At 35.6% G+C, this 12,679-nt stretch overlaps 1 protein-coding gene across 2 annotated transcripts in view; it reads left to right on the top strand.

The window, feature by feature from the left end:
- The window catches only part of LOC150091468 (thiamine pyrophosphokinase 1), a 128,673-nt gene that overhangs the window by 22,085 nt on the left and 93,909 nt on the right, over positions 1-12,679 (top strand). The gene's annotated exons all lie outside the window — the stretch shown is intronic.

Raw genomic sequence — 12,679 nt, 5'->3', positions numbered from 1 at the left:
TTAAGGGAAGAAAATGTCAGAAGTTTATCAAACTGTAACAGAGTGCTTTTGATTTTGTAATAACTGAGAGCAAAGTTGTGGAGAAATTGTTGAAAATAAACATTAAGAAAGGCAAATAGGGTAGATGGGATCTATCCAGTTATATTAAAGGAGGTGGCAAAGGACATAAGCAAACCCCTAGTGATAATTATGAGAGCATCCTTGGACTCAGGGGAAGTTCCCATGGAATGGAGATGCGCAAATGTATCCCCAATTCACAACTGGTGACCTAAAGGTGACACAAGTAATTATAGACCAGTTAGTTTAACTTGTATTCCGGGTAAAATAATGGAGTCACTGGTTAAAGATGCATTGCAGGATCATCTAGACAAGACTGCAGCAATAATTCAGACACAGCATGGATGTGTTAAGGGAAAGTCTTATCTGACAAATTCGATTGGATACTATAATGCGGTTACAAAGGAACTGGATGAAAAAAATAATTTTGATATCATATACTTGGATTTCAGGAAAGCTTTTGACACTGTTGTGTATGGAAAATTACTGTTCAAATTGGAGCAGTATGGTATTAAGGGTAAGTTGCTACAATTGATAAAAGGGTGGTTGAGTGGGAAAAGACAGAGAGTGGTAATCAGTGTACGATGTGCTTCGTGGACTAATGTTATTAGTGCAGTCACACAGGTTTCAGTGTTGGGCTCACTGTTGTTTTGTATATAAGTTGTATATTTATCAGTGATATTGATGAAGGTATATCAGGCTTAATGTCAAAGTTTGCAGATGATGCAAAGGTTGGCAGGGTTGTTAATGACAGTAATGGCAATGTGCTACTGCAACAGGATCTAGAAAATTTGGGCAGATGGGCTGATAAGCATTAGCCCATCAACACAGTGGCAAACCCCAAGGCAGAATGCGCTGGTCCCAAAGGAACTAATTGTTGTAGGTGACTCTATTGTCAGGGAAATGGTGAACATATTGTGCAAAAAGGATAGATGGAACAGGACCAGGGTATGTCTGCCAGGGGCAAAGGTTGATGACGTAGAGCAGATATCATCTTTTAAGGGCACAAAGGGTGATATTGTTGTACACGTTGACACTAATGATATTAATAGTAGGAGACTGGCGGAATTACTTAACAAGTACAAGTCAATGCTGAAAAAAAGCTGTGAGTTAGGGTTGAATTTGTAAGGGTCTGCAGTTCTGCCCAGACACGATAGGAGGGAGTATATGATGAGAGCCTTGTCGATCAATTCGGCAAGATTCGGAGAGATCATGCACAGCTCAAGGGGTAGAATTTTTCTCAGCCTAGTCTGTGCTTGTTAACAGGAGAGTGCTTCTACAGGGATGGGATACACTTAAATAGAAATGGTGCAAGAATATTTGCTGATGCTATTGAGGCAGAGTTTGGTGCATCGGAAAACTGCTAGCTTGGGGAAATACACAGACTAATAGATTAACAGTAGCCGCTGGCAGAGGTAAAAGTGATTCTTGCACAACTTCTATTGAAATGCAATTGAGCAGCAGCCTGGAAAGCAAGGCAATGGGGATTTCCAGGACTGCTGGGAGTCATAGTGGAATAAGTAAATACATGGGCTGTGTTAGGGTAACTAAGAGTAGAAACAGGTGCATGTATACTTGCGTACACCAATGCTAGGAGTATAGTTAATCAATTCGATGAGCTTGGAGTGCTAGTCAAGACATCAAAGGCAGATATTGTTTGGATATCAGAGACATGGTGTCACACAGACATAAGCAGTGCAGAACTGGAATTTTTGGGAGTACGATGTGTACAGAAAGGATAGAAAGGACAGAAACAGAGGAGGGGTTATGCTGTTAGTTAAGAAACACATAAAAACAAAGGAAGTGCATCCAATTGATGTTGGTGGACAATGCAATGTTGAGTCTGTTTGGTGTGACATAAGCACTGGGAAAGGAAAAATGAGTGTAGGTGTGCGTTATAGGCCGAATGAATCTGATGAGTATAATGAACAATTGTGCAGAGAAATAGAGTGTGCCAGTAAATCAGAGTGTCTTATAATGGGGGATTTTAATTTCCCAGATATTGACTGGAATTTGTGGGTTGGTCACTCACACACTAGCAAGGCTTTTGTGAATTTATTGGATGATTGTTTTCTACAACAGCATGTTCGGGACGCAACTAGAGGGAGTAATACTCTTGATCTGATTATCATCAGTGATTCTTCATGCATTAAGAATTTGCAGATAAAGGAACCACTAGGTGGCAGTGATCACAGTGTGCTGAAGTGGGATTTACTCAAAGAGGTAACTACCATCAGGGGTAAAGGGAAGGGTTTTTGCTTTCGTAAAGGTGATTATGGTGGTCTGAGATAGTGTTTAAATTCTATATGGTGGGACCATATAGAATTTAACAGCAAATTCAAAATGGGAAGCATTCAAAGAATTAATCTTGGAAGCTACTGGGCTTTTCATACCAACAAAGAAATATTGTTCAAGATTTAGGCCTAAATAGATGTCAGATGAACTAATTAGACATGTGACAGAGAAGAAAAATGCATGGGATACATATAAATTAACATGTGACACAGAAGCCTATGATAGATATAAGCTAGTCTGTAACCAAGTTACAAAGAAGGTTAGGCAGGCGAAGGCAGATGATAAGGAACCTTTGGCAAAGGATGCAAAGAAAAACAGCAAAGAGTTCTTTACTTATGTAAACTCTAGAAGGAAGGGGATGAATCAGATTGGTCCACTTGATATCGATGGTTCAAATGTTGATGATCCTGCTCAGGTAGCTAACAAGCTAAATGAATATTTTGCATTGACATTCACACATGAGGAGTTATTCAGGGAGGGGAATGCCAGAGGTGTATTCAACTCTGGCAGTAAGCTAGAGAATCTTGTAATAACTGAGAGTAAAGTGGAGGAGAAATTGTTGAAGATAAATACAAGAAAGGCACCTGGGGTGGATGGGATCTATCCAGTTATATTAAAGGAAGCAGCAAAGGAAGTAAGCAAACCCTTAGCCATAATTATGAGAGCTTCCCAGGGGAGTTACACATGGACTGTAGATGTGCAAATATAACCTCAATCCACAAAGGGGGGTCAAAGGGAGACAGGTAATTACAGACCTATTTAACTTCTTTTCCATGAAAATTAATGGAGGCACTGGTTAAAGAATAATTGCAGGATCATCTAGACAAGACTTCAGTTATAGCTTGGACACAGCATGTGTTTGTTAAGGGGAAGTCTTGTCTGGCTAATTTGATTGGATAATATGATGTAGCCACAAAGGAACTAGATGCAAAGAATAACTTTGATATCATATATTTGGATCTTAGAAAGGCCTTTGATACTGTTGCACATGGAAGACTGCTGCACAAATTGGAGAAGTGTGGCATTGGAGGCAAATTGCTGCTATGGATAAAGGGATGGTTGAGTGGGAGAAGACAGAGAATGGTAATCAATGGACACTGCTCTTCGTGGACTAATGTTATTAGTGGAGTCCCTCAGGGTTCAGTGTTGGGTCCATTATTGTTTTCTGTATTTATAAATGATATTGATGATGGTATATCAGGCTTAATGTCCAAGTTTGCAGACAATATGAAGATTGGCAGGGTTGTTAATGACACTAATGACAGTACACTGCTGCAACAGGATCTAGAAAAGTTGAGCAGATGGTCTGAGAGGTGGCAAATGAAGTTTAATATTGACAAATGTAAAGTTCTACATATGGAAAGCAGTAATCCCAGAGTAACATATCAACTCTGTGGTACCACACTGACAGTGGTAGAGAATGAAAAGGATCTGGGGGTAATTGTGCAGGCAAGTATGAAGTTTTCTGAGCAGTGCAGATGGTCTGCAAGAGTAGCTCATGGTGTCTTTACAATGATATACAGGAATTTTTTTAGCTGGGATAAGGAGGTGATTATCCCCTTGTATAAGGCAATGGTCAGGCCACACCTTGAGTACTGTATACAGGTCTGGAGGCCTCATTTTAAGAAGGATGTAGAGCTGTTGGAACGAGTGTTGATTGCTGGAACTAACTTCCATCTGTTGTTGTTGTAGAAGTTGATAGCTTGAATAGATTCAAGGCAGAACTTGCCAAACATTTGGAGCAAGGGGATGGGTGAAATAAGGGTTTTTTTTTTTTTTTTTTGGCTGATGCTATATAAGCTTGCTTTCTTGCATCATGTACCCTTGCTAATGCTAAGTGGTAAGTAAAGTTTAACATTGACAAATGCAAAGTACTGCTTATGGGTAGAAGTAACCCCTGAGGAACGTACCAACTGTGTGGTACTACACTTAGGGTGGTAGAAAATGAAAAAGACCTGGGAGTTGATTGTGCAGTCACATACAAAGGTTTCTAAGCAATGCAGACAGGCTGCCAGAGCAGATCATAGTTTATTGTCAATGATATACAGGAATTTTTCTAGCATTGAAAAGGAGGTGATTATCCCTTTGTATAAGGCAATGGTCAAGGCCAATGGTCAATACTCAAGGCCAAGCCTTGAGTATTGCCTATAGTTCTGGATGCCTCACTTTAGGAAGGATGTAGAGTTGCTTGAGCGTGTACAGAGATGGGCAATAAGATTTGTGAGGGAATCAAAGTGGGTCCTCTTAACAAGAAAGGCTTAAGTTATGCAAATTGCAGAGGCTGGAGACCTGCAAGGTGATCTGATTGAGACATGTAAGGCCTTAAATGGGTTGAGCACACTGATTTCTGATGGGATTCTTTCACTTGTTCAGATTATGAACCTGAGGGTGCATAAATTCAAATTGAGAAAGATAATTGTAGAATAGATGTGCAGAAATTTGCATTTAGCCAGCGTGTGGTTAATTGCTGGAACAAACTTCCATCTGTCGTTGTGGAAATTGATAGCTTAAATAAATTCAAGGAGGAACTGGACAAACTTTTAGAGGGAATGGATGTGTGAAATTGTGTTTTTTTTTTGGCTGATGCTACATAAGCTGATATGCTTGCTTTCTTGCTTCTATTACTACTACTACTACTATTTCTATTTGCAAAAATAAAATTTCTTTCCACATTTCTACTGGGTGCTGCAATGCAAGCAGAAAGCTGCACAATTTCTCAAATTCTGAGGTTTGTTTTTGAAAATAAAATATGACCACCAGCAGTAGCAAGATCTGTTAAGCCACTCATCATTCTTTTCATTTGATTTTTCTGTAATCAAATTTTTAAGAATTAAAACTTGTTAAATAACAAATTTTCGTCAACTTGAAAGCCCATGTAAATAACATATATTGCACATCTTCCCATACCAGGGAACTTTTTAAGAGCATTCACTCCATATACTTCAATTTCAGTAATGGTTCAATCTATTTTTTTAGATAGTTACAGATTGAAATGTACATCTCAAAAATTTCCTCTTTAAATGTTTCTATTTCATCCTTTTTATTATTATTATTATTCACTAAAACTCTGAGGGCATCCAAAGGAGTAAATTTTCCGTATTACAAGCATGTCAGTGGTTTCTTGGACATAATTCTTTACCTTGATTACTCTATTTTGTGCAACTTCAGAATTTTTATAATTTGTTTATTAAATAAACCAAGAATGCTAAGGATTGCATGGAAATATGCTTTGTTACTGGTGATTCAAAAAATTTTGCAATAAATTTTGAGGACTTTTCCTCTGAAAAAAAATATTCTTTCAGTGCTTCAAACATTTTTAATATTCTTTCTACAGCATTGCATAAACTCAGTAAGCAAATTTTTGAATGGGTCAATAACCAATAACTTTTCATACTGAATATCTAATAGAGAACAAACATTTTTCAGTCGCTCAGTAAGTATCACATTAGTTAAAGTATGACAGTACTTTTACCATGGACATTTTTACATCACAGGATAATCTCTCAGCTTCTGACTGCATTGCATTATGCAAAGTATATGCAGAACATCCAACGTCTAGTGAATCGAGATTAATTTTCTCATAAAATTTATAAAAGACATTGTTTGTGCCTTTTAACAGTCTCCCAAAATTTGCATTAGCATTATCTGCTCCATAAGCAACATTATACTCAAAAGCATGTTAATTATGAAATTATGGAATCAGAAGTTTCATTTGATAGTGATTCAATTTTTAATATTTTTATTTGAATTCCTTTTGTTTTGCAAAAATAGTAAACAAATAAAGGGAAAATCTTTTCTGTTTTATGCTGCTTGCATCTACAGATATTTCGAAACAGTGAATTTTTAAATTTGCCAATAAATCTTGTCTACAAAATACCCCAATACTGTTTTTAATAAGAGCTACAGTTTTAGTTTGAGCCTGAATATTTATTTCTTTAAATAGTTCATTGCTGAAGTCAACTAATCTAAAGGAATGATAATGTTTAATGATATGATAGGCCACTGTCAACTCACTTGCTACAGCAAGATGGTCCTCAACTGTATTTTTCACTCGAAAGTACTGCTTAATATTTAGCAAAAAACCAGCATTTCCAGGGCAAGTTTATTTCATTTTATGATTTTTTTTTTGTATTAAAATTCAGTTACTTCAGATTTCCCACCACGACTAATGTTTATGCAGCTTTTGCACAGTTCACACTCCACTTCATACTTCATTATCAGATCTTTCCCTCTTAATGAAACTCCACTGTTTTGAAACTCATCATTAAAGGTACATTTTCTCTTTGGCATTTCTGCTTAAGGGTGCTTCAAAAACTTTGCCAAATTCACAACACACCTCTGTAGATGCATTGTGGATTTCGATGTCCACTCCAGCTATCATCAGAAAAGAATATTTTATATTCTTTCTTCTCCTTTTGAAATATCACAGAGAACAGATCATGATGTTGCTTTCATCAGGTATCAGAGTGTAATGTTTATACAGAGCTGTGACTGACTAAACTTAACAAGAGTTCAAGAAGACAGGCGGAAATTATCTTGAATATTTCGAAGAATTAGAAGGGATAGTGACTGGTGTATTAGAAAGAATGTTAGCAATGAATTCTTAGTACTACTGATGAGGTTCAGACAGCAAGCATGGAAGCAGATACTTTAATGCAACATTCTATTTAAGATAAGTAAATTAGTTTAGTTTCCAAAATAATTACATATCAACAGGGAAAAAGCTATTACATAAACCACCTCTATTACTATAAAAAATGGGACAAACCTCTAAAATATGGGACAAATCCAGGGGAACTGGGATGCCTGGTCACTCTAGTTAAGAGTCAAACTCTTTTAGATATACAGAATGTTAGCACAACATGGGAGAAGCATATAGGCAAAGAAAGGCATACTAAGAAGTGGGAAGGTTCAGAAGTAAGAGCACATGTGCTGTTCAAACTGTTCGACAGCCTACAGATCTATCTATCATCAATCACACTTGTTCTGCCACTTCTAAACCTTTCTCATTAGAGTTATTAGGCCTATAACACACTCCTACTCTCATTTTTGCTTTCCCAGTGCTTATGTCACACCATTGACTGACCCAACATTGCACTTATCATCTATGTCAACTGGATGCACTTCCTTAGATTTTATGTTTTTCTTAATTAATAGCATAACCCCTCCTCCCTTCCTATCCTGTCTATCCTTTTTGTACACATTGTACTCCTCAAATTCCAATTCTGCATTCCTAATATCTGTGTGACACCACATCTCTGATATCCCAATAATATCTGCCTTTGATGTCTTGACCAGCACTTCAAATTTATCAAATTTATTTACTATACTTCTAGCATTGGTGTATATGCAAGTGTACATGCACCTATTCTTATTCTTAGTTACCCTAACATAGCCCATGTATTTATTTGTTTCATGATGACTTCCACCAGTCCCTGAAACCCCCAGCACCCCACCCTCCAGGCCACTGCTCATTCTAATAGAGACAGTGCAAGAATCACATTCACCTCTGCCTGCGGCTACTCTTAACCTTTTAGTCTGTGAATCCCCCAAGCTAGCTGTTTTCCAACCCCACCTAACACTGTCTCGATAGCATCAGCAAACATTCTTGCACCCCTTCTATTTAAGTTTATCCCATCCCTGTAGAAGCAGTCTTTCCTGTTAAATTCAATGGTTCATTGAACAAAATCGCTTGGATATTAAAACAATCAGTTCCATAATGATGTGTAAATTCAACTTCAATTTAACATGCAAAAGTTTCTACAACATGATTAAAAATGATGAAAAGTTGATCCAGGAAGGCAGAAGTCATTTAAAATATGACTGAAAGCACTATTTGCTCCTTGAGGAAATATGTAATTTGTTTGTTTTTTCAATTAATTATTGTTTATATATTCTTCTGTAAACATATTAATTTGAATTGTAGAATATTAAAAAACAAAATACCCACTTTCCTATTTTTTTTAGAAAATATCCCTGTTTTTTCATTTCTAAACTTTTGTCCCATTTATCACCAAAAGCATCTGGTCACCCTACTTGTAACCAAAAAAATCTGACCACAGCACATTGTTCATTAGTGGTGCAATTGGAATGCAGAACCAACATGATTACACTTTAACTGTATAAAATAGACTAGCACAGGCAATGGGCAATACACATATATGTATTACATAGGTATTAGAAATGGGACCCATTACAGAATTCCATCTGATATTCAAAATGTCTGCTACCAGCATGCATAATTGACATTGTTTCTCAACAGCTCGACATATGATAATGTGGTGTACATGTCAGCAGTAATTTTGCCCACTTCTTGTTATACCTTCACTCACAACTCCTGCATATTTGTATTTTGTGAGTATACACTTTATGTTTTTATCTTCATGCAAAAAAAATGTAGGGGAATGAGGTTTGGGGACTCTTGGAAAGCATACAAAAAATCACTTACCTCTTCCCCAGATCTATCTATCATTCAGGAAAACATGGACATCAGAATGAAAATGTAGTGGTGCACTATCCTGTTGACAGTACACAAGTGTATTCACAAATGATTCTTAATGCAGCAATTTTAAGATTCATTTACAATTCAAGATTGTGCCCAGTAACAGTGTTATCGAATCTATTAGGTACAATGCTTTCATATTTCGAAAGCAGTGTATCTAACAGATACTTTGCTTTCAAAAGCTACAGCAAAGTTCCCCATGATTGTATTGTAATTTACAGTTGCTATTATAATTATAACAGTCTTTTTTGGCAAATTCTGAGTATCCTGGAAAATGTACATCTTAAATATAAACCTTAAAATGAAATCTTTAAATTAGTGGAGCTTTACAGCCAACATTGGTGAACTGGCAGGGCACTAGATGTAAGGGCCTAAGTCCTTGACGGATACTGTGAAATATAGTCAAGGTTTTCTTTATTGATATTTTTAACATGTTTATTTATCAGTCATGAAACTTTACCACAGCAAGCAATACACTATAATTGTTGTAGTGGCAATGTTGCTTCACTGTTCTGTTAGGACATTATATAATTTTTGAAAATTGGGCACTTCACTGTCTGTGGTTCTCAGCAGTATTATATTTCAAAAATGTGGCAAGGGCCAAATCCTAACATTGCTGGATTATTGAGGTTCTATTGTAAATGTATATTATTAACCAATCTCAGTATTGATGTAGTCAAACTTAGTGTATCCAGTTTTTTTTTTTGTTGTTTTACAATAAAAAAAGCAACAGTTTATATCCCTTTATAGGAAATTTGATGTCCCCTTCTCAGTTTTATGTTACTAACTAAAACCACAAAAAATATACAGTTAGATGTCTCTTACAGTTTGTTCTCAAGTTCTTAATTAGGTGCTCTGATGGTTCTTTATGAAGGCTATAAGATGGCACTATTATCTTCATAGCAAGCTACCCAAATATTGAACTACTACAAATAAAATAACTGGCAGTACTGTTTTAGAAAATAAAAGACCAGATCACTTTTTATAATTTTTTTTATAAAGGAAAACATCCAAATCACTTTTTAACATATGTGCATAATGCACCTATTGTCTTCACTATGTTTGTACATCCATCTGACTCCCAGTGGAAAAATTTTCCTATTTTATATTTTTGCCTTTAAAAAATATTTATTGAGCCAATCTAGATTTCATTAAAATTGGAATGATAGAAATTATTATTCTTTCCCTTTTTTAAAAATCCTCATGTAATAACTTGACTCAGTGGATGATTTTCATGAAATTTTAGAAAGATTTGTCTGTGGGCGCCTCCGTAGCCAGGTGGGCAGGAGCAGCAGTGCTTAACACACACTTCTTGATTAGACTCTGGTTCAAGCCCGTGACCACCAAATACAGAGGATGCGGAAAGGTCAGGGAATGACCACAGCATATCCCGAGCAATATGGCCTTAGTTGCTAATGCTCCTAAAAACCAAATAACAAACAAACAACAAACATTTGTCTGTGCCATCAAATTTCATTAGATATGGCAGCTGTTATTTCTTTGTCTATCTGTCCATTCACACATAATAACTCAACTCCTAGTGAATTTTTATGAAATTTTATATTTCATTCTGTTAGAATGATTTAGTATTAGTAATGGCAAATGATACAAGAAAATAAGTTCATAAAGCATCAGCAAAAAAAAAAAAAAAACTTTCCCCATCATGTGTCCATCCCCTTCAATAATTTATTTTGTTTTTCCTTGAATTTATTCAAATTATCCACCTTCAAAACAACAGATGGGAGTTTGTTCCAATAATCTACCACCCTCTAGCTGAAGGCAGACTGTTGCACATCTGTCTTGCAATGATTCTTCCTCAATTTGTAGTGTGTAGTTTGAGGAAGAGGAAGCATGCTATCAGCATCGAGCTTGATCAATCCATTCAAAGTCTGAAACACCTCATTCAACTCACCTCACAGGTGCCTAGTCCCAAAATGCTGACCTAACCATTGCTTTATACAATAAGATAATCACCTTCTTATCCCTGCTAGCAAAGTTTCTGTATATCACTGACAAAAACTCCATGAGCTGAACCTGTGTGAAGTCTCAGAGAACTTCATATCTGACTGCACAATTACCTCAGGGTCTTTTTCATTTTCCACTAACCTGAATGCTAACCATTTCTAACCATTTCTCAGCTCATTTGCTTAATTTTTCTAGATCTTGTTGCAGTAGCTTACCCTGATTACTGTCATTAACAACCCAGCCAACCTTTGTATCACCTGCAGACTTAGTCACTAAGCCTGATATATCTTCATCAATATAATTAATATAGAAAACAAAATTAATATAGAGCTCAGCACCGAACTGGGGACTCCCCTAATAACTTTAGTCCATGGAGAGTAGCATCCATTAATAATCACTCCACCTTCTTCCACTCAACCACCATCCTCTGAATAATAAACCCTAACAACTGGATTAAGCTTTGTTGCTGATGTCATCACAAAGAGGTGATCATTGTTTTTCTTTAGTGACCTTCATGCTGATCGTACACATGCAGATTTTTAGATTCATGTAAGTATAAGTGTTTTTCATCAATAATGGTTAGGAAGTATTGTGTTCCTAAGTGCCGAGTTAATTACAAAATTAATAAGGTGCAAGCCAAAAGTAATAAGGTGCATGTTTTTAAATTTTCTAATAACCAAAATTTACAAGAGAAATGGCTATCAGCAATTCACAGAAGATTTTTTTTCCTTCAAAGTATTCAGTGGTAAGTTCTGCACTAAACATTTTGCCACTCATAGTTATTTAAGTGGCAGCGATCACTGTAAATATCCACTGATTAATACTTAGTGTGATTAATGTTCTGTGATTATTTCAGAACTAAAATATAGATTATAGAATTCTGCTGTACATAGAAAAATGCTATTGCTCCCAGTTAGCATACATCTAAAACATTTTTTTTTTTTCAGGACAGATATCCTTTTATTTCCATCTTTTAATAGACTTGATTAATTTTTTAATAACCATTCAGATTGGTTTCAGTCCCTATATGAGATATCAATAATATGCTTTATTTAATTCAATGCTAGCATGGCGTTGTTTAGTTAAGCTGTTATTTTGTTAAGCCTTTATTTTATTCTGTAAACTTCCAGTTTGTTGTATTGGAAGCATGTTATTTTGCTTCTCTTTGATGTTGGGCATTACATTTTATTATCATTAGGTAAGCTTCTATAGTAATTCTTCAAGAACAGAACTTACATAGCATGTCTATACTATTTTGCATTCCTATCATGAGAACTGTGTAAGTTTTAAAATTAAATTCAAATAATAAATTACAGATTTGATTATTGTATGGTTTTGACAACATTTTCCTTCTGTAGGTTCTTAATGTTTTTCTTCTGAGTGAGAAATTTGGGAATTAGGTTGCATAAGTTTTTTTCAAAACTATGTGCACATTACGCATATCACCGTATCATGGGTTTTCCATCAAATATCAGCTCACTTTCTATTCAGATTTTAAATCAGTTGAGTGGAAACTCACCATTCAGCCTGTTGGTTTTAAAATTAGAAAAGCATTTAAATGCTTTACTAATTTTATTCACTTTGACAAACATGTGAAAATTGTACACCCTCCCAAAAGGTATTAACAGTTTAATTTTAATATTCTAATTCCTTTTTCATTTTGATTTAATGTTCCAAATTCCTTAGATCAAATGGAATTCAGAGAAATATTTTACAAAAAAAGAAAAGAAAAAAAAAGAATTTGCTAATTAATTATTAGCGGTTCTGTTTTAGTGTAACTGGCTGTCTTAACTGATCAGTGGTAGTTTTCAGTCAATTTCAGTTAAACTATTAAATTTAATTTTATGTAGTATTGTACAC

The sequence above is a fragment of the Mastigoproctus giganteus genome, chromosome 1, assembly GCF_048544385.1.
Source record: "Mastigoproctus giganteus isolate SK-2022 chromosome 1, ASM4854438v1, whole genome shotgun sequence".
Taxonomy (NCBI): Eukaryota; Metazoa; Arthropoda; class Arachnida; order Uropygi; family Thelyphonidae; genus Mastigoproctus; species Mastigoproctus giganteus.
This window is presented reverse-complemented; position numbering and strand designations above follow the sequence as displayed.